The sequence below is a fragment of the Lolium perenne genome, chromosome 7 (genome assembly GCF_019359855.2).
Source record: "Lolium perenne isolate Kyuss_39 chromosome 7, Kyuss_2.0, whole genome shotgun sequence".
In the NCBI taxonomy this organism is placed as follows: Eukaryota; Viridiplantae; Streptophyta; class Magnoliopsida; order Poales; family Poaceae; genus Lolium; species Lolium perenne.
In genome coordinates this window covers 125,735,298-125,756,651 of record NC_067250.2, presented here as the reverse complement: position 1 = coordinate 125,756,651, position 21,354 = coordinate 125,735,298, and positions in this window count along the sequence as shown.

The window sequence follows — 21,354 nt, the reverse complement described above, 5'->3', positions numbered from 1 at the left end:
AAACATTGGAAATTGCCCAGGGAAGAAGACATGGTTAAAACAGGTGAGGATTGGCTACTGATTTTGCTGGACAAGACAAACAAGGAAATGCAGCAATCTATCATGATGTTGCTGTGAAGATGTTGGCACCTAAGGAACGATATTATACATGATAAAGGGAAGGCCACCATGAAACATTCGGTACATTTCCTCTTGAATTATGCAATTTCTTTACATGCTAACCTGTGTACTACCTCAAAAAACATGCCATTAGATTCAAAAGGGAAGAAACCAATGTGGAACCACCTACCAGATACCTGCAAGGAAACAAAGAAAAACAAGACTGACCTTCAGAAATGGAAGCCGCCGGACCAGGGATGGCTCAAGGTTAATGTTGATGGCTCTTACATTGCTGAAACAGGACAAGCTTCGATTGGAGTAGTAATTCGGGACCATACGGGTCAAGCTGTGCTTGCTGCAGGCAAGAATTTTCAAAATTGTTGTGATGCCCAGGAATCTGAAGCTCTGGCTGCCAAAGAGGGAGCTCGTTTGGCTGCCCAATGGTGCAACAAGCCTGTGATTTTTGAATCTGACTGTACCACTATCACACATGCTATCCAAAGCAAAGAACAACATTTGTCTCAACTCAAAAGTATTCTACATGATTTCAATTTGTATGCGTCAAACCTGATACAATGGAGTTGTATGTATGCAAAAAGAAATCAAAACAATGTAGCACATGTAATAGCTAGATATACTATGTCTACTGGTTTAGATTTCTGCTGGAATAGAAACTTCTCAGACTGTGTGGAAGAGGCCATAGCTACCGATTGTAAACTTACTGTACCTCATGATGAATGAATGAATTTGTTTGGCCCTCAAAAAAAGAAAAATAATACGCCGGATATCTCCAACGGGGTGGATGGTGGTCGACTCACAGATCACACAATGCATAAGTACTTTTTGTTACATATTTTTCGTTGGTTGATATTTGTATCCATAATTTGTCATCATTAAGTTGAAATGCTGTGTATATTTGTACTATGCAATAAATAAGGAGAGTACATCAATGTATACAGACGTGTAAGAGATAGAAGGAAGGAGGGGTCTGTAGCGGTAGCCATATGGTAGAACAGTGACATGCCCTACCCACATGGCAGATGAGCGGAGCCAAATTCTTATACTTTCCATTATTTTTACTGTTGTGAGAATTCCACAAATAGATGCATAAAATCCCGTGTTTCGTTTCCTCAGTTATGATCAGAGTTTACGTTTCTCATTACGGACAGAGTGTCGATTTCATGCGCCAACTCTAAACCTGGGTAACTTGGGCCCTAAACTCTGAAGCCGTTGTTCTAGTCCAAGGTCTATATTACTAGACTGTTTTGGACAACGTTGTGTTGGTTTTGGATGACGGAGACTTCAAAATATGTGGTATATATCTAGCAAAAAATATACTATTAAAAGGAAACAAGATGCAAAAAAGACAACAAAGGCAGAAAAGGTGCAGCGCTTCGACAATAACCGACGAAGTAATGCTAGTTGGGTTGCGCCTCTTTCGTCGCCCGGCTCTGCACTGATTTGCTACTGAAAAGAGGAGCGGCATATCCTCCGTGAAAGTGGTACAAGTGGAAAACACCGACGAGCGTATCAGTGCTTTGACCACTTCACCTAATCAAATCATATAACCTGTCCGTGCACGCTTGGTTCTCTCTTGTGTTGCAGGATTTTGCAAAAGACGTGAGAGGAATAGTGGTAATCGTCACTAGTGCTTGGACCTAATTTTGCAAGGTGGATCGAGTGACCATGACTGTAGTAACAATGGAGTCTGCGTCCGATCCCATTTCAGGGAAAATAATGCATGCCAGTCACCGAAGTAATTAATGGTTCTCCTGAAGTGTAGTAGATAGACAAGAAACTTTCTGCTTTCTAAACTTTTCTTGGCGCGGCAATTTTCTACGCTTTTGTTGGGATACACTGAAACTTTCGTGTCGTACTCTTGGTGACTCATTTTCCGTTTACAAAGATTAGGTGTGTGTGTGTGTGTGTCGTGAGTTTGGTCACTGGATCATTTCTTATGGAAAGGCGCGGGCGAGGGAGCTCACCCGATGTAAGAAACAATCCAGAAACTCTTATCTATAAACAAAAAGCAATGAAACCAGCGAAAAGGAGCGCAGTGGTCCTCGCATATGCAAATGCATTATCTTTTCTGTGGTGAAAGTTATTGATTGAACTGCCGCGAACAATAATTTTGTGGAAGTCTCCCCATTGAAAAACCTATTTTTCTAATAGGCCACGCGATGACATGGTGACCTAGGTGTTTTTGCCCCTCCTTCAGTCCCACTAGTATAGAATGCTGCACCATCCACTAGTAGAAAAATGGGCTTTCGTCTAAGCCTTTAGCACCGGTTCCTTTATACACCGGTACTAAAGAGTGCATTAGTACCGGTTGCTTTGCCCAGGCGGCCGACAAACATCAATACCGGTTCGTTGATAGCCTTTTGTACCGGTTCGTGTTACGAACCGGTACGAAAGGATTTCCGTCCAATTTTGAGACGGAGGTGGGGCCAGAGCTGCACATTTAGTACTGGTTCATCTGAAGAATCGGTACTAAAGGGTCCCTGCCCTATTTCTTCAGCCCGATCCCCGCATCTCATTTTTTCTTCTACTCTCACATTTCCAAATATTTTGCACCTCTCACACTCCAACAAATCTCCATTTTTCTCTACCATTTTATCAAGATTGACGGCACCCACCTAACTAAGGGTTAGCAATATCATCCTTCCTTCCGGAATTCCTAATTTAGCTCATTTCTTTGCTAGTTTAACTCGTATTATTTTTCTAGTGCTAGCAAGGTGTTCGATGAAATACCTAACTTAGGGATTTTATTCTTTTATATGCAATTTGAGCTCAAATTAAAGTATGCTTTGTTGGTTTTAGTACCATCCACGTCCTCACAGCCGTGGATCGTCCCCTATCCGACACCACCTCGGTGAGCCTCTTCTTTTTATATAAAAAAAACTTAGTTTTATGTGATGAACTTGAATATTAATTAATTTGGTCACTCATATATCCATGATGTTGTGTAATTAATGATTTTTGATATACTTATATAATGAAGATGAATCGACAATGGATGTACGGCGACCGATGCCATCCTGACTTTGTTACTGGCATGCATTATTTTCTCAACGTGGCTGAGGCAAACAGGCGGTCGAATGGTTTCATTTGTTGTCCATGTAGTTCCTGTAAGAATACGAAGGATTAATCTACCTCAAAGACCCTTCACGTCCACCTGCTTGAGAATGGTTTCATGCCCGGTTATAATTGTTGGACCAAGCACGGAGAAAGAGGGGTTATAATGGAAGACAAAGAAGAAGAAGATGATAGTGACAACTATCCTATATTCACTGATGACGGTGATAGTAGAATGGGGGAAGACGAAGCTGAAGAAGAGCCCATTTTTTATGAGCCTATTTTTTATGAGCCCGATGACAATTTGGGTCGGGCCATTCTTGATGCGAAGATAAACTGCGGAAGTGAAAAGGAGAGGTTGAAGTTGGAGAAAATGTTAGAGGATCACTACAAACTGTTGTACCCAAATTGCGAAGATGGCCAGAAAAAGCTGGGTACCAAACTGGAATTGCTGCAATGGAAGACATATAATGGTACTTCTGACAAGGGATTTGAAAAGTGGCTGAAAATAATAAATAAGATGTTTTCAGGGGAGAACGTATTTCCCTCTAGTACGTACGAAGCAAAGAAGGTTGTCTGCCCTCTAGGATTAGAGGTGCAGAAAACACATGTATGCATTAATGACTGCATCCTCTACCGCGACGAGTACGAGAATTTGAATGCATGCCCGGTATGTGGTGCATTGAGGTATAAAATCAGGCGAGATGACCCTGGCGATGTTGAGGGCCAGTCCTGACATAGGCATCCCCAATGGGCCTGCCGAAGATGGTACCCGGGGTTTATTGAAGGCCCACGACCCGAAGGATAAGAAGAATTCGGAAGCCCAACTTGTTAGTTAAGGAAAGCTAGAGTTTTATTAGGAAAGAACACTTGTAATATTACGGGAGGAGTTAGAAACCTTCCCGAACTCTGTAACTTGTACATCAAGAATCCCTCGGCTCCGCCTCCTATATAAGGGGGAGTCGAGGGACAAAGAAAGCATCGAATCATTGTCTCACAAACCCTAGTTTTCATATCGTCGAGTACTTTTCGGCTGAAACCTTCGAGATCTACTTGCCCTCTACTTCTATCTAAACCCTAGTCTACAACCCGTAGGCATTGACAAGTTAATACCTTGTCAAGTCCATCCCCAGGAAGTGGGTTGTTGCGAAGGTGATGTGGTATGCTCCTATAATACCACGGTTGAAACGTTTTTTCCAAAACAAAGAGCATGCCAAGTTTTTGCGATGGCACAAAATGAACCGTAAGAAAGATGTGATGCTGAGACACGCCGCTGATGGGTCGCAGTGGAGAAAAATCGACAGAGAGTTCAAGTTATTTTCAGATGACGCAAGGAACTTAACATCTGGTCTAAGTACAGATGGTTTTAATCCTTTCGGGGAGCAGAGCTCCAGTCATAGCACCTGGCCAATGACTCTATGTATCTATAACCTTCCTCCCTGGTTGTGCATGAAGCGGAAGTTCATTATGATGCTAGTGCTTATCCAAGGCCCGAGGCAACCCGGCACGACATTGATGTGTACTTGAGGCCATTGGTTGAAGAACTTTTACAGTTGTGGCGTGAAGAAGGTGTACCTGTGTGGGATGAGCAAGAACAAAAGGAATTTAACCTACGAGCGTTGTTGTTTGTAACCATCAATGATTGGTTTGCTCTTAGTAACATTTCAGGACAGTCAAACAAGGAATACAATGCATGCACACACTGTTTAGGTGAGACTGACAGTATATATTTGGGAAACAAGAATGTGTACCTGGGGCATCGTCGATTTCTTCCAAAACAACATCACGTAAGAAAGAGCGGAAAGCATATCAGAGATGAGGCAGATAACCGAACGAAGCCTACCCACCCTACTGGGGATGTTATATATGATATGGTCAAGGATTTAAAAGTGATCTTTTAAAAGGGTCCTGGCGGACAATCTGTTCCGCATGATGTTGACGGACACATACCCATGTGGAAGAAGATGTCTATATTTTGGGAGCTATCCTACTAGAAAATCCTAGAGGTTCACTCTGCAATCGACGTGATGCACGTGACGAAAAATCTTTGCGTGAACCTGCTAAACTTCTTGGGCGTGTATGGGAAGACAAAAGATACACCGGATGCACGGCATGACCAACAATGTATCCACGGAGGAAACAAACTGAATCCAGAGAAGTATCAAGGTACTGCCAGCTACGCTCTTACCAAAGAAGAGAATGAGATCTTTTTTGAAGTCATCAGTAGCATCAAGGTCCCGTCTGGCTTCTCGTCGAATATAAATAGAATAATAAACATGTCAGAGAAAAAGTTTCAAAACCTAAAGTCTCAGAACTGTCACGTGATTATGACACAATTACTTTCGGCTGCATTGAGGGGGCTTCTGCCGGAAAATGTTCGGGTACCCATTGTGAAGCTATGTGCGTTCCTCGATGCAATTTCTCAGAAGGTGATCAATCCACTAACTCTACAAAATTTACAGAAAGATGTAGTGCAATGTCTAATGAGCTTTGAGTTGGTGTTTCCACAATCCTTCTTCAATATTATGACGCATCTCCTTGTTCACATGGTCGAAGAGATTGGCGTTCTCGGTCCTGTATTTCTACACAACATGTTCCCCTTTGAGAGATTCATGGGAGTCCTAAAGAAATACGTACATAACCGTGATAGGCCAGAAGGAAGAATCTCCCAGGGCTTTGGAACAGAAGAGGTCATTGAGTTTTGTGTTGACTTTATTCCTAACCTTAAGCCGATCAGTGTTTCTGAATCGCGCTATGAGGGGAGACTGTGTGGAAAAGGCACGCTAGGAAAAAAAGCAACAATGTGTATGGACGTACATTCTTTCACTCAAACACACTACACATTTCTACATAATTCCAACTTGGTGGCTCCGTACATAGTGGAACACAAGAATTTTTTACGCTCAGAATACCCGGAGCAACGTGAAGATTGGATTGATGGAGAACATATGAAGACTTTTGGTGGTTGGTTGCAAACACGTCTCATTAATTTCACTGGTGAAGAACATCTATAGTTGGCCAAGCAACCATATTTGACTATATCGACTTTTCAAGGGTACGAGATAAATGGGAATACATTTTACACGATCGCCCAAGATAAAAAGAGCACCAACCAAAATAGTGGTGTCCGCTTTGATACAGCAGAGGACAGTGGGAAGAAGGTCACATATTATGGGTACATAGAGTAGATATGGGAACGTGACTATGGACCTAATTTCAAGGTCCCTTTGTTCCGGTGCTAATTGTTCAACCTGAAAGATGGGGTACAAGTAGACCCGCAGTACGGAATGACTACAATGGATCTCAAGAATCATTCGTCCTAGCCATTCTTCCTAGCCAGTGAAGTGGCTCGGGTTTTTTATGTGAAGGACATGTCTACCAAACTGGAAAAAAAGAAAATAAAGGCAAGAGGACACATCATACGATGAGCCAAAGCACCACATAGTTCTTTCAGGAAAAAGAAACATCATGGGAGTAGAGGACAAGACAAACATGTCAGACGATTATAATAAGTTTGATGATATTCCATCCTTCAAGGTGAAAACTGACCCAAGCATCATGTTAAATAATGAAGATTGTCCATGGTTGCGTCGCAATCAGAAGAAAGGGAAACACACGAAGAAAACTCAGAAGACTAGATAGGGATCATAACTTGTGTATCTCAATATGGAAATCACTTTCCCATTTATTTTTGTGTAATGATGTTACTTTATGTAAGATATTAACAATGGAGATGGTTGGCTTGTTTTACTAGTTAAGTAGCTTTCACAGGCTTGCAGGGAAATTTTTCCAAGGCGGAGCTTCCGAAGATGCCGTAGGGCGTGAGCACCAATGACATCTTCGAGAAGCTCAGCCACGGGAGATTTCCCAACCCTTTCCCCAACACTGCTAGAGGAGATGGAGTCTTTCACGGGCTTGCATGGAAATTTTTCCGAGGCGGAGCTTCCGAAGATATCGTAGGGCGTGAGCACCAACGACAACTTCGAGAAGGTCCGCCACGAGAGATTTCCCAACCCTTTCCCCAACACTGTTAGAGGAGATGGAGTCTTTCACGGGCTTGTAGGAAAAGAATTCCGAGGCGGAACTTCCAAAGATGTCGTAGGACATGTGCACCAACGACATCTTCGAGAAGTTCTGCCACGGGAGATTTCCCAACCCTTTCCTACATCCATGCGGATGAAACTCGCCCTACCTTCTAGGTTGTCTTGTTGAACTGCTTGCCATGGCGTATCGATGCTCCTTTTATAGGCACGGCTACGCTTCAACTTTGTCTTGATCCTCCAACATGGCGTTGTGCGCTACATGCTTTATCTCATCGAGCAGTGCGTCCACCCACGCGTCATTATCCTGCCGACAGCTTTAGTCTCTGTTGCACCCACCAGTCGGACTAAAGGTTACCCATGCGTCCTTATCCCACCAACAGTTTTGTTAGATGACACAAAAACCACCTTTAGTCCCGGTTGTACCCACCAGCCAGGACTAATGGTTGCCCGCACGTCAGCCACCCCCCCCCAGATAAGGCCCTCCCAGATAAGCCTCCCCCAGATAAGCCCCCCATCTTTTGTCCCGGTTTGAGCCCCCACCCGGCATGAAAGTTTCCCGCGCCACTGCGTTCCAGCCTATTTTCTTCCCGCGCTTTCCACCGCTTCCCGCCTTCGTCTTCCCGCCATTTTTAACTATATATATGTAGGCTTGGCCTCCATTTACATATCACATCTAGACTCATATATGCAAACCTCATCACTCTCTCCCATGGCTTCCATTGTATCTCTAAAACCCCCGGGAGGTGGAGGCGCTTTGCGCCTCGAACTACCCTTGCCCGCCGGGCTACCGTGTCCCCACCGGCTGGTTGCTGAGTGTCGGAGGCGTACCGGTCACTCCTATCCCTCTAGGTGTGGCGCGCCAGATGTTCATCACAAACCACTAGTACTTCAAGCTCATGCCAGAGCAGCGGAGGAATCCCTAGTGGCATCCCGACTACAGCCCGACTTGGGACGGCTTCTTCATCAATCGGCATGAGAGTGTGCTTGCCAGGCATGAGTAGGACGGCCCGCCTCGTTCGAACTTCAACGAGGCCGGCCATCGGCTGTGGTGGCGCTGCCGGACTCTCCAAAGCATCATGGCCTATCGTGGCCCCCGCCTGCGCTACCCTCAGTCCCAGCCCACGCGTGCTCACCCGCCGAGGTTCGACTACCGCGACCCCGATGCCAGCGACGACGATGTCGGCGACTACGACGACTACAGTGGCGACATTTATAGGGCTAGGCACGAGTATGACTGAGTGACTCCAACATTCGAATCTGGCCATGTATCATAATTTTCAGTTGAGCTATGTACTTTAATTTCAGTTCAATCGTAATAAAATTTTATTCCCGCCCATTATTTTCCGCCTTTTCACTCTGATGACCCACAAGTATAGGGGGTGTATCGTAGTATCTTCGATAAGTAAGAATATCGATCCCAACGAGGAGCAGAAGGTGTTGACAAGCAGTTTTGATGAAGGATTCACTGTAAATGCTCACAGACAAGTATTCAGGGGGTTTTGATGTAGCAGATGAATAAAGTACGAGTAAGTAAAGTGCGAGAGTAATAATTGCAGCGAGTGGCCCAATCCTTTTTAGCACAAAGGACAAGCCGGTTTGTTTATTTATAATGACCAAACGTTCTTGAGGACACACGGGATTTTAGTCTAGTGCTTTCGCTACATACGGCTAATTAATCTTCATTGTTTTGATAAGTGTTGTGTGGGTGAACCTATGCTAATGTACCGCCCTTCCTAGGACTAATACATACTTGTGATTATACCCCCTGCAAGCATCCGCAACTACAAGAAAGTAATTAAGATAAATCTAACCACAGCCTTAAACTCTGAGATCCTGCTGTCCCTCCTGCATCGATATACCAACGGGGGTTTAGGTTTCTGTCACTCCGGCAACCCCGCAATTGGCAAACGAGTACAAGATGCATTCCCCTAGGCCCATAAAGGTGAAGTGTCGTGTAGTCGACGTTTACACGACACCACTAGAAGAATAACACCACAACTTAAATAGCATAACATTGAATATTACTCAACCTTTGTCTCAGGCATTTGGGTGTCAAGTGGGTAAAATGCCTTTCACATATCTAGGTTTACCCCTGGGTACAACGAAGCCGACGATCACAGAATTGTCACCTCTAGTATGTAGGCTGGAAAGGAAATTGACAGCAAGCTCTTGCTTTTTATCTCAAGGTGCTCGTTTGCAGCTGATAAACTCTGCTCTGGCCTCCATGCCATTACATTTCCTTTGTACCCTGCAACTGCCAGTGGGTCTAACTAAACAGTTGGATAGAATTCTTAGACAATGTTTATGGAGAGATAAGGATGGAGAACCAAAACAGTCACTGGCAGCCTGGGAAATGGTGTGTAAACCGAAACTTAAAGGTGGTCTGGGGATTGTGGACTTCCAGAAGCAAAATGCTGCACTGCTGATTAAATTTCTTGATAAATTTTACAATAAGCAAGATTTGCCATGGGTGAATCTGGTGTGGGATGCTTATTATCAGGACAAAATTCCACATGCTGAGAATATTTGTGGATCATTTTGGTGGAAAGATGTGATTAAGCAAGTGGATAATTTCAGAGGGGTGGCTAGGGTGCATCATGGCAAAGGGGATACATTACTTTTCTGGTCTGATAATTGGGTGTTACAGAATTCCTCTAGGCCAATGTATAGAAGATTTCCAAGATTATATTCTTTTGTGATTAATGACAATTGTTCAGTGGCTCATATGTATCAGGCCCAAGACTTGGGGAATCTGTTTCATACACCTCTCTCAACACAGGCTTATCAGGAGCTTTTGGAGCTGCAAATCATTATGCAGAATAATCCATTAAGTGAGAATAAGGATGTTTGGAACTACTGTTGGGGTGAGAAATATACTTCTAGAAGCTTCTATGAGCATATACATTCACATATACAAGTGCCCAGGGTATATAAGTGGTTGTGGAAGTCTGGTTGTATGATGAAGACAAAGGTTTTTGCATGGTTGCTACTGGTGGACAGGCTGAATACCAGGGATTTGCTGCAAAGAAGGAATTGGAAGGTGACAGATGATACCCACTGTGTTTTATGCCCAGGAAGGATCTATGAGGATAGAATACACCTGTTTTTTGAGTGTAACTTCAGTGTGAGAATATGGAATTATTTGCAGATAGAATGGCATCCCCATGATCAGATGCAAGAGGTGTTAGACCAGGCAAGGAGAAGCTTTGGACATCCTTTCTTTATGGAAGTCATGATGGTTGCCTGCTGGAACATTTGGATAATCAGGAATGAAAAAAAATTCAGAAGTGAGAGGAGCTCTTTCACTAAGTGGAGAAGCAAGTTTATTCATGAAATCACTTTGTTACAATATAGGATTAAAGTCAAGCACAGGGATAGTTTTCTTTCTTGGATAAAGTCTCTACCTTAGAGGCTTAGTACATGGTTTGGTAGTTTTAGCTTCCTTTCTTTTTTGTATATATTGCAGACTTTTTGCTTGTTAAATAAAGAAAAAATACTGTGAGGCTTTGCCTCACAGTCCAGGGTCAAAAAAAAAAAATTACTCAACCATACTTCACTACTAACATTTAGACTTCACCCATGTCCCCAAGAACTAAACGAACTACTCACGAGACATCATATGGAACATGATCAGAGGTGATATGATGATGAATAACAATCTGAACATAAACCTTGGTCCAACGGTTTCACTCAATAGCATCAATAACAAGTAGAAATCAACACCGGGAGAGTTTCCCCTATCAAACAATCAAGATCAAACCCAAATTGTTACAGCGGTGACGATGTGCAGCGGTGGAGACAGCGGTGATGATGATGGAGATGATGATGATGGTGATGGAGATGATGTCCAGCTCGATGGCGATGACGATGGCGTCGATTTCCCCCTCCGGGAGGGAATTTCCCCGGCGGATCTCAGCCTGCCGGAGAGCTCTTTTCTCTCTGGTGTTCTCCGCCCAGCAGAGGCGGCTGTGACTCTTCGCGACTTACCCCCTGGAGCTAAGGTTTTCGGGACGAAGAAATACGCGAAGGAGAGGGGGCCAGAGGGGGCTGTGGGCCCCCTCCCCACAAGGCGGCGCGACCAGGGCAGGGCCCGCGCCGGCCTGTGAGGGGGGCCCATGGTGGCCCTCCTCGGCTCCTCCTTCTGGCTCTCGTCATCTTCTGGAAAAATAGGATTTTTCATATAACTTTCGTCAATTGTTGATCTTCCGAAATATTGCATTCTGACGGCGCTTTTTCCAGCAGAATCCTGACTCCGGTGCGCGATCCTCCAATAGTCATGAAACATGCAAAATAGATGAAATAACATAAGTATCATCTCCAAATATGAAATATATCAATGAATAACAGCAAATTATGATATAAAATAGTGATGCAAATTGGACGTATCAACTCCCCCCAAGCTTAGACTTCGCTTGTCCCCAAGCGAAACTGAACTCGGTAAACAGGACCACATGTTTATGGAGTGAAGAGTCGATAAATAAAATACGGACAAGAAGCATCATATTCATTCATACAAGACATTCCAGTAAACAACTTCCTCATATAATCGAACTTGAAACAAGTATAAGGTAATCACAAATAAAGGTGCATAAGAAATCATAGTTGGTGATGGCAAACTTCGTTCTTGGTCAAAGAACAGTTAACAGGTTATACTTATCTATCGAGCATCGCTCTTATGTTAAAGTTTATATGGCACAACTTGCATACTCAATCATAATAATCTCCTCATAATCATTGATAACTTTCAAAGCTATATTCATTCGGATAAAACTTGTACTAAACAAGGAAGAGTAAAAGACATGATGAAGTAAATCACAATATAATGGTTTGATCACAACAACTCAAATGCTTGCTTAAGATGGAGGGAAATAGGTTTACTGACTCAACATAAAGTAAAAGACAGGCCCTTCGCAGAGGGAAGCAGGGATTAAATCATGTGCTAGAGCTTTTTCAGTTTTGAAATCATATAAAGAGAATGAAAGTAACATTTTGAGAGGTGTTTGTTGTTGTCAACGACTGGTAGCGGGTACTCTAACCCCCTTGCCAGACAAACTCTCGAAGAGCGGCTCCCATAAAGTTTTATTCTGGGTTGGCACTCCTTCCAACCTTTGCTTTCACAAACCATGGCTAACCGAATCCTCGGGTGCCTGCCAACAATCTCATACCATGAAGGAGTGCCTTTTTATTTTAGTTTTATTATGATGACACTCCTCCCCACCTTTGCTTTCCCAAGCCATGGCTAACCGAATCCTTCGGGTGCCGTCCAACAATCACATACCATGGAGGAGTGTCTATTTAGGTTAATTAATTTGGGACTGGGAACCCCATTGCCAGCTCTTTTTGCAAAGTTATTGGATAAGTGGATGAAGCCACTAGTCCATTGATGAAAGTTGCCCAACAAGGTTGAAAGATAAAACACCACATACTTCCTCATGAGCTATAAAACATTGACACAAATAAGAGATAATAAATTTTGAATTATTTAAAGGTAGCACACAAAGTATTTACTTGGAATGGCAGGAAATACCATGTAGTAGGTAGTTATGGTGGACACAAATGGCATAGGTTTGGGTTGAGTTTTGGATGCACGAGAAGCATTCCCTCTCAGTACAGGTTTTTGGCTAGCAAGGTTAATTAGCAAGCACAAGAGTTGAGGGAAACAAACAAATATACATGTGATAGAAACAATCATGCATCTTCCTTGTAAGCACAAACAATTTTATCTTCAGAATAATAAGCTATGAGCTAACAAGAAAGGAAGACAATGAAACAACTACATGTATTTCTCTTTTCTACTTAAACCTCAAAGTGTTATTGCTATTGACCAATGCTAAGTTTGCCAAAACCAAATAGATTTATTCAATGCTCCCAAAGTGATACCAATACTAATAACAAGATCAATCATATAATAGGGATTGCAAACTAAAATAAGATGTGCAATATGTAAATGATAAGACTTCTCATTAATATTTCATAACGATAACTCACACCAAGGGATACATAGACAACCAACTAAAGGAGAGATACTTCCACACTGCAACCCATCTTATATGATAACTTCCCTACTCATGATATGACACTACTTGATAGTAAAAAGTAAAAGGTAGTGATGATGTGATACCGCGGCACTCCCCCAAGCTTGGAACAAACCAAGGGGATGCCAATACCGATGATGAATTACTCCTTCGGCGGTGGTGGTGATGAATTCCCATCATCAGATTTCCAAGGAAGAGGCTCTCCATCAACAAACGACATCTTGGTCTCGGAAATCCTGAAACTAGCAGCATAGCTTATGTGTATAAACCTGTTTTCATACTCACAGTTCTGATTCTGAACGTCATAGAGTTGAGCTTGGAGTTTGTTGGTGGTGTCTGATACGTCTCCGACGTATCGATAATTTCTTATGTTCCATGCCACATTATTGATGATATCTACATGTTTTATGCATACTTTATGTCATATTTATGCATTTTCTGGAACTAACCTATTAACGAGATGCCGAAGAGCCGATTCTTTGTTTTCTGCTGTTTTTGGTTTCAGAAATCCTAGTAAGGAAATATTCTCGGAATTGGACGAAATCAACGCCCAGGGGCCTATTTTCACACGAAGCTTCCAGAAGACCGGAGAGCTAACGAAGTGGAGCCACGAGGCGGCCAGATGATAGGGCGGCGCGGCCCAAGCCCTGGCCGCGCCACCCTATGGTGTGGGCCTCTCGTGACGCCCCTTGACCTGCCCTTCCGCCTACAAATAGCCTTCGTCGCGAAACCCCCAGTACCGAGAGCCACGATACGGAAAACCTTCCAGAGACGCTGCCGCCGCCAATCCCATCTCGGGGGATTCAGGAGATCGCCTCCGGCACCCTGCCGGAGAGGGGAATCATCTCCCGGAGGACTCTACGCCGCCATGGTCGCCTCCGGAGTGATGAGTGAGTAGTCTACCCCTGGACTATGGGTCCATAGCAGTAGCTAGATGGTTGTCTTCTCCTTATGTGCTTCATTGTCGGATCTTGTGAGCTGTCGAACATGATCAAGATCATCTATCTGTAATGCTATATGTTGTGTTTGTTGGGATCCGATGAATAGAGAATACTATGTTATGTTGATTATCAATTTATATCTATGTGTTGTTTATGATCTTGCATGCTCTTCGTTATTAGTAGAGGCTCTGGCCAAGTTGATGCTAGTAACTCCAAGAGGGAGTATTTATGCTCGATAGTGGGTTCATGTCTCCGTGAATCTGGGGGAGTGAGAGAAACCTCTAAGATTATGGATGTGCTGTTGCCACTAGGGATAAAACATTGATGCTATGTCCGAGGATGTAGTTATTGATTACATTACGCACCATACTTAATGCAATTGTCTGTTGTTAGCAACTTAATACTGGAAGGGGTTCGGATGATAACCTGAAGGTGGACTTTTTAGGCATAGATGCATGCTGGATAGCGGTCTATGTACTTTGTCGTAATGCCCAATTAAATCTCACAATACTCATCATATCATGTATGTGCATGGTCATGCCCTCTCTATTTGTCAATTGCCCAACTGTAATTTGTTCACCCAACATGCTATTTATCTTATGGGAGAGACACCTCTAGTGAACTGTGGACCCCGGTCCATTCTTTACATCTGAAATACAATCATCGCAATTGTTCTACTGTTCTCTGCAAACAATCATCATCCACACTATACATCTAATCCTTTGTTACAGCAAGCCGGTGAGATTGACAACCTCACTATTTCGTTGGGGCAAAGTACTTTGGTTGTGTTGTGCAGGTTCCACGTTGGCGCCGGAATCCCTGGTGTTGCGCCGCACTACATCTCGCCGCCATCAACCTTCAACGTGCTTCTTGGCTCCTACTGGTTCGATAAACCTTGGTTTCATACTGAGGGAAAACTTGTCGCTGTACGCATCACACCTTCCTCTTGGGGTTCCCAACGGACGCGTGCTGTACGTGTATCAAGCTCCTTTTCTGGCGCCGTTGCCGGGGAGATCAAGACACGCTGCAAGGGGAGTCTCCACATCCCAATCTCTTTACTTTGTTTTGTCTTGCTTTACTTTATTTACTACTTTGTTTGCTGCACTAAATCAAAACACAAAAAAAATTAGTTGCTAGTTTTACTTTATTTGCTATCTTGTTTGCTATATCAAAAACACACAAAAAAATTAGTTACTTGCATTTACTTGTCTAGTTTGCTTTATTTATTGCTAAAATGGGTACTCCTGAAAATACTAAGTTGTGTGACTTCACAACCACAAATAATAATGATTTCTTATGCACACCTATTGCTCCACCTGCTACTACAGCAGAATTCTTTGAAATTAAACCCGCTTTACTGAATCTTGTTATGCGAGAGCAATTTTCTGGTGTTAGTTCTGATGATGCTGCTGCCCATCTCAATAATTTTGTTGAACTATGTGAAATGCAAAAGTATAAAGATGTAGATGGTTACATTATAAAATTAAAATTGTTCCCTTTCTCATTAAGAGGAAGAGCTAAAGATTGGTTGCTATCTCTGCCTAAGAATAGTATTGATTCATGGACTAAATGCAAGGATGCTTTTATTGGTAGATATTATCCCCCTGCTAAAATTATATCTTTGAGGAGTAGCATAATGAATTTTAAACAATTGGATAATGAGCATGTTGCACAAGCTTGGGAAAGAATGAAATCTTTGGTTAAAAATTGCCCAACCCATGGACTGACTACTTGGATGATCATCCAAACCTTTTATGCAGGACTGAATTTTTCTTTGCGGAACCTATTGGATTCAGCTGCTGGAGGCACCTTTATGTCCATCACTCTTGGTGAAGCAACGAAGCTTCTTGATAATATGATGATTAATTACTCTGAATGGCACACGGAAAGAGCTCCACAAGGTAAGAAGGTAAATTATGTCGAAGAAACCTCCTCCTTGAGTGATAAGATTGATGCTATTATGTCTATGCTTGTGAATGATAGGACTAATGTTGATCCTAATAATGTTCCGTTAGCTTCATTGGTTGCCCAAGAAGAACATGTTGATGTAAACTTCATTAAAAATAATAATTTCAACAACAATGCTTACCGGAACAATTCTAGTAACAACTATAGGCCATATCCTTATAATAATGGCAATGGCTATGGTAATTCTTATCTGAATTCTTACAACAATAATAGGAATTCACCCCCTGGACTTGAAGCCATGCTTAAAGAATTTATTAGTACACAAACTGCTTTTAACAAATCTGTTGAAGAAAAGCTTGGGAAAATTGATATACTTGTTTCTAAAGTCGATAGTCTTGCCGCTGATGTTGATCTTTTGAAATCGAAAGTTATGCCTCATGAAAATCATAATAATAAAATTGTTACTACAGCAAATGCCATCCAAGTTAGAATTAATGAGAATATAAGATTGATGGCCGAATTGCGTGCTAGGTGGGAGAAAGAAGAAAATGAAAAAGAAGATAATATAGCTAAAGTTTGGACTATTACCACCACTAGTAATGCTAATGCTACACATGTTTCTGCATCTCCTACTAATAATGGTAAAAGAATAGGTGTTAGCAATGTTTCTACTTCAAATGCAAAGCGCGAAAAACTGCCTGAAACTGCTAAAACTGCTGAAACTGCCTGTGATAAAACTGCTGAAATTTTTTCCAACATTGGGGATGATGATCCCATTGCTTTAGATTATAATGGTTTAGATTTTGATGATTGCCACATCTCTGAAGTTATAAAGTTCTTACAAAAATTTGCTAAAAGTCCTAATGCTAGTGCTATAAATTTGGCTTTCACGAAACATATTACAAATGCTCTCATAAAAGCTAGAGAAGAGAAACTAGAACGCGAAGCTTCTATTCCTAGGAAGCTAGAGGATGGTTGGGAGCCCATCATTAAGATGAAGGTCAATGACTTTGATTGTAATGCTTTATGTGATCTTGGTGCAAGTATTTCCGTTATGCCTAAGAAAATCTATAATATGCTTGACTTGCCACCACTGAAAAATTGTTATTTGGATGTTAATCTTGCTGATCATTCTACAAAGAAACCTTTGGGGAAAGTTGATAATGTTCGCATTACCGTTAACAATAACCTTGTCCCCATTGATTTTGTTGTCTTGGATATTGAATGCAATGCATCTTGTCCCATCATATTGGGAAGACCTTTTCTTCGAACTGTTGGTGCTATCATTGATATGAAGGAAGGTAATATTAAATATCAATTTCCTCTCAAGAAAGGTATGGAACACTTCCCTAGAAATAGAATGAAGTTACCTTTTGATTCTATTATTAGAACAAATTATGATGTTGACACTTCGTCTCTTGATAATACTTGATATACACTTTCTGCGCCTAGCTGAAAGGCGTTAAAGAAAAGCGCTTATGGGAGACAACCCATGTTTTTACTACAGTACTTTGTTTTATATTTGAGTCTTGGAAGTTGTTTACTAATGTAGCAACCTCTCCTTATCTTAATTTTGTGCATTGTTGTGCCAAGTAAAGTCGTTGATAGTAAGGTTCATACTAGATTTGGATTACTGCGCAGAAACAGATTTCTTTGCCGTCACGAATCTGGGCCAAATTCTCTGTAGGTAACTCCGAAAATTATGCCAATTTACGTGAGTAATCCTCAGATATGTACGCAACTTTCATTCAATTTGAGAATTTTCATTTGAGCAAGTCTGGTGCCTCAATAAAATTCGTCTTTACGAACTGTTCTGTTTTGACAGATTCTGCCTTTTATTTCGCATTGCCTGTTTTGATATGCTCGATGGATATTTCTATTCCATTGACTTTCAGTAGCTTTGTGCAATGTCCAGAAGTGTTAAGAATGATTATGTCACCTCTGAACATGTATATTTTGATTGTGCACTAACTCTCTAATGAGTTGTTTTGAGTTTGGTGTGGAGGAAGTTTTCAAGGATCAAGAGAGGGAGATGATACAACATGATCAAGGAGAGTGAAAGCTCTAAGCTTGGGGATGCCCCGGTGGTTCACCCCTGCATATATCAAGAAGACTCAAGCGTCTAAGCTTGGGGATGCCCAAGGCATCCCCTTCTTCATCGACAACATTATCAGGTTCCTTCCCTGAAACTATATTTTTATTCCATCACATCTTATGTGCTTTGCTTGGAGCGACGGTTTGTTTTGTTTTTGTTTTGTTTGAATAAAATGGATCCTAGCATTCATTGTGTGGGAGAGAGACACGCTCCGCTGTTGCATATGGACAAGTATGTCCTTAGGCTTTACTCATAGTATTCATGGCGAAGTTTCTTCTTCGTTAAATTGTTATATGGTTGGAATTGGAAAATGATACATCTAGTAATTTGCTATAATGTCTTGGATAATGTGATACTTGGCAATTGTTGTGCTCATGTTTAAGCTCTTGCATCATATACTTTGCACCCATTAATGAAGAAATACATAGAGCATGCTAAAATTTGGTTTGCATATTTGGTCTCTCTAAAGTCTAGATAATTTCTAGTATTGAGTTTGAACAACAAGGAAGACGGTGTAGAGTCTTATAATGTTTACAATATATCTTTTATGTGAGTTTTGCTGCACCGCTTCATCCTTGTGTTTGTTTCAAATAGCCTTGCTAGCCTAAAACCTTGTATCGAGAGGGAATACTTCTCATGCATCCAAAATCCTTGAGCCAACCACTATGCCATTTGTGTCCACCATACCTACCTACTACATGGTATTTCTCCGCCATTCCAAAGTAAATTGCTTGAGTGCTACCTTTAAATTTCTATTCTTTACCTTTACAATATATAGCTCATGGAACAAATAGCCTAAAAACTATTGTGGTATTGAATATGTACTTATGCACTTTATCTCTTATTAAGTTGCTTGTTGTGCGATAACCATGTTCCTGGGGACGCCATCAACTACTCTTTGTTGAATATCATGTGAGTTGCTATGCATGTTCGTCTTGTCTGAAGTAAGGGAGATTTACCACTCATTTAATGGTTAGAGCATGCATATTGTTAGAGAAGAACATTGGGCCGCTAACTAAAGCCATGATCCATGGTGGAAGTTTCAGTTTTGGACATATATCCTCAATCTCATATGAGAAAATTAATTGTTGCTACATGCTTATGCATTAAAGAGGAGTCCATTTTCTGTTGTCTATGTTGTCCCGGTATGGATGTCTAAGTTGAGAATAATCAATAGCGAGAAATCCAATGCGAGCTTTCTCCTTAGACCTTTGTACAGGCGGCATAGAGGTACCCCTTTGTGACACTTGGTTAAAACATGTGCATTGCGATAATCCCGGTAATCCAAGCTAATTAGGACAAGGTGCAGGCACTATTAGTGTACTATGCATGAGGCTTGCAACTTGTAAGATATAATTTACATAACACATATGCTTTATTACTACCGTTGACAAAATTGTTTCTTGTTTTCAAAACCAAAGCTCTAGCACAAATATAGCAATCGATGCTTTCCTCTTTGAAGGACCTTTCTTTTACTTTTATTGTTGAGTCAGTTCACCTATCTCTCTCCACCTCAAGAAGCAAACACTTGTGTGAACTGTGCATTGATTCCTACATACTTGCATATTGCACTTGTTATATTACTTTGCATTGACAATTATCCATGAGATATACATGTTATAAGTTGAAAGCAACCGCTGAAACTTCAATCTTCCTTTGTGTTGCTTCAATTCCTTTACTTTGAATTATTGCTTTATGAGTTAACTCTTATGCAAGACTTATTGATGCTTGTCTTGAAGTACTATTCATGAAAAGTCTTTGCTATATGATTCATTTGTTTACTCATGTCATTTACATTGTTTGGATCGCTGCATTCATTACATATGCTTACAATAGTATGATCAAGGTTATGATGGCATGTCACTCCAGAAATTATCTTTGTTATCGTTTACCTGCTCGGGACGAGCAGAAACTAAGCTTGGGGATGCTGATACGTCTCCGACGTATCGATAAATTCTTATGTTCCATGCCACATTATTGATGATATCTACATGTTTTATGCATACTTTATGTCATATTTATGCATTTTCTGGAAATAACCTATTAACGAGATGCCGAAGAGCCAGTTGTTGTTTTCTGCTGTTTTTGGTTTCAGAAATCCTAGTAAGGAAATATTCTCGGAATTGGACGAAATCAACGCCCAGGGGCCTATTTTCACACGAAGCTTCCAGAAGACCGGAGAGCTAACGAAGTGGGGCCACGAGGCGGCCAGATGATAGGGCGGCGCGGCCCAAGCCCTGGCCGCGCCACCCTATGGTGTGGGCCCCTCGTGACGCCCCTTGACCTGCCCTTCCACCTACAAATAGCCTTCGTCGCGAAACCCCCAGTACCGAGAGCCACGATACGGAAAAACTTCCAGAGACGCCGCCGCCGCCAATCCCATCTCGGGGGATTCAGGAGATCGCCTCCGGCACCCTGCCGGAGAGGGGAATCATCTCCCGGAGGACTCTACGCCGCCATGGTCGCCTCCAGAGTGATGAGTGAGTAGTCTACCCCTGGACTATGGGTCCATAGCAGTAGCTAGATGGTTGTCTTCTCCTTATGTGCTTCATTGTCGGATCTTGTGAGCTGCCGAACATGATCAAGATCATCTATCTGTAATGCTATATGTTGTGTTTGTTGGGATCCGATGAATAGAGAATACTATGTTATGTTGATTATCAATTTATATCTATGTGTTGTTTATGATCTTGCATGCTCTCCGTTATTAGTAGAGGCTCTGGCCAAGTTGATGCTAGTAACTCCAAGAAGGAGTATTTATGCTCGATAGTGGGTTCATGTCTCCGTGAATCTGGGGGAGTGAGAGAAACCTCTAAGATTATGGATGTGCTGTTGCCACTAGGGATAAAACATTGATGCTATGTCCGAGGATGTAGTTATTGATTACATTACGCACCATACTTAATGCAATTGTCTGTTGTTAGCAACTTAATACTGGAAGGGGTTCGGATGATAACCTGAAGGTGGACTTTTTAGGCATAGATGCATGCTGGATAGCGATCTATGTACTTTGTCGTAATGCCCAATTAAATCTCACAATACTCATCATATCATGTATGTGCATGGTCATGCCCTCTCTATTTGTCAATTGCCCAACTGTAATTTGTTCACCCAACATGCTATTTATCTTATGGGAGAGACACCTCTAGTGAACTGTG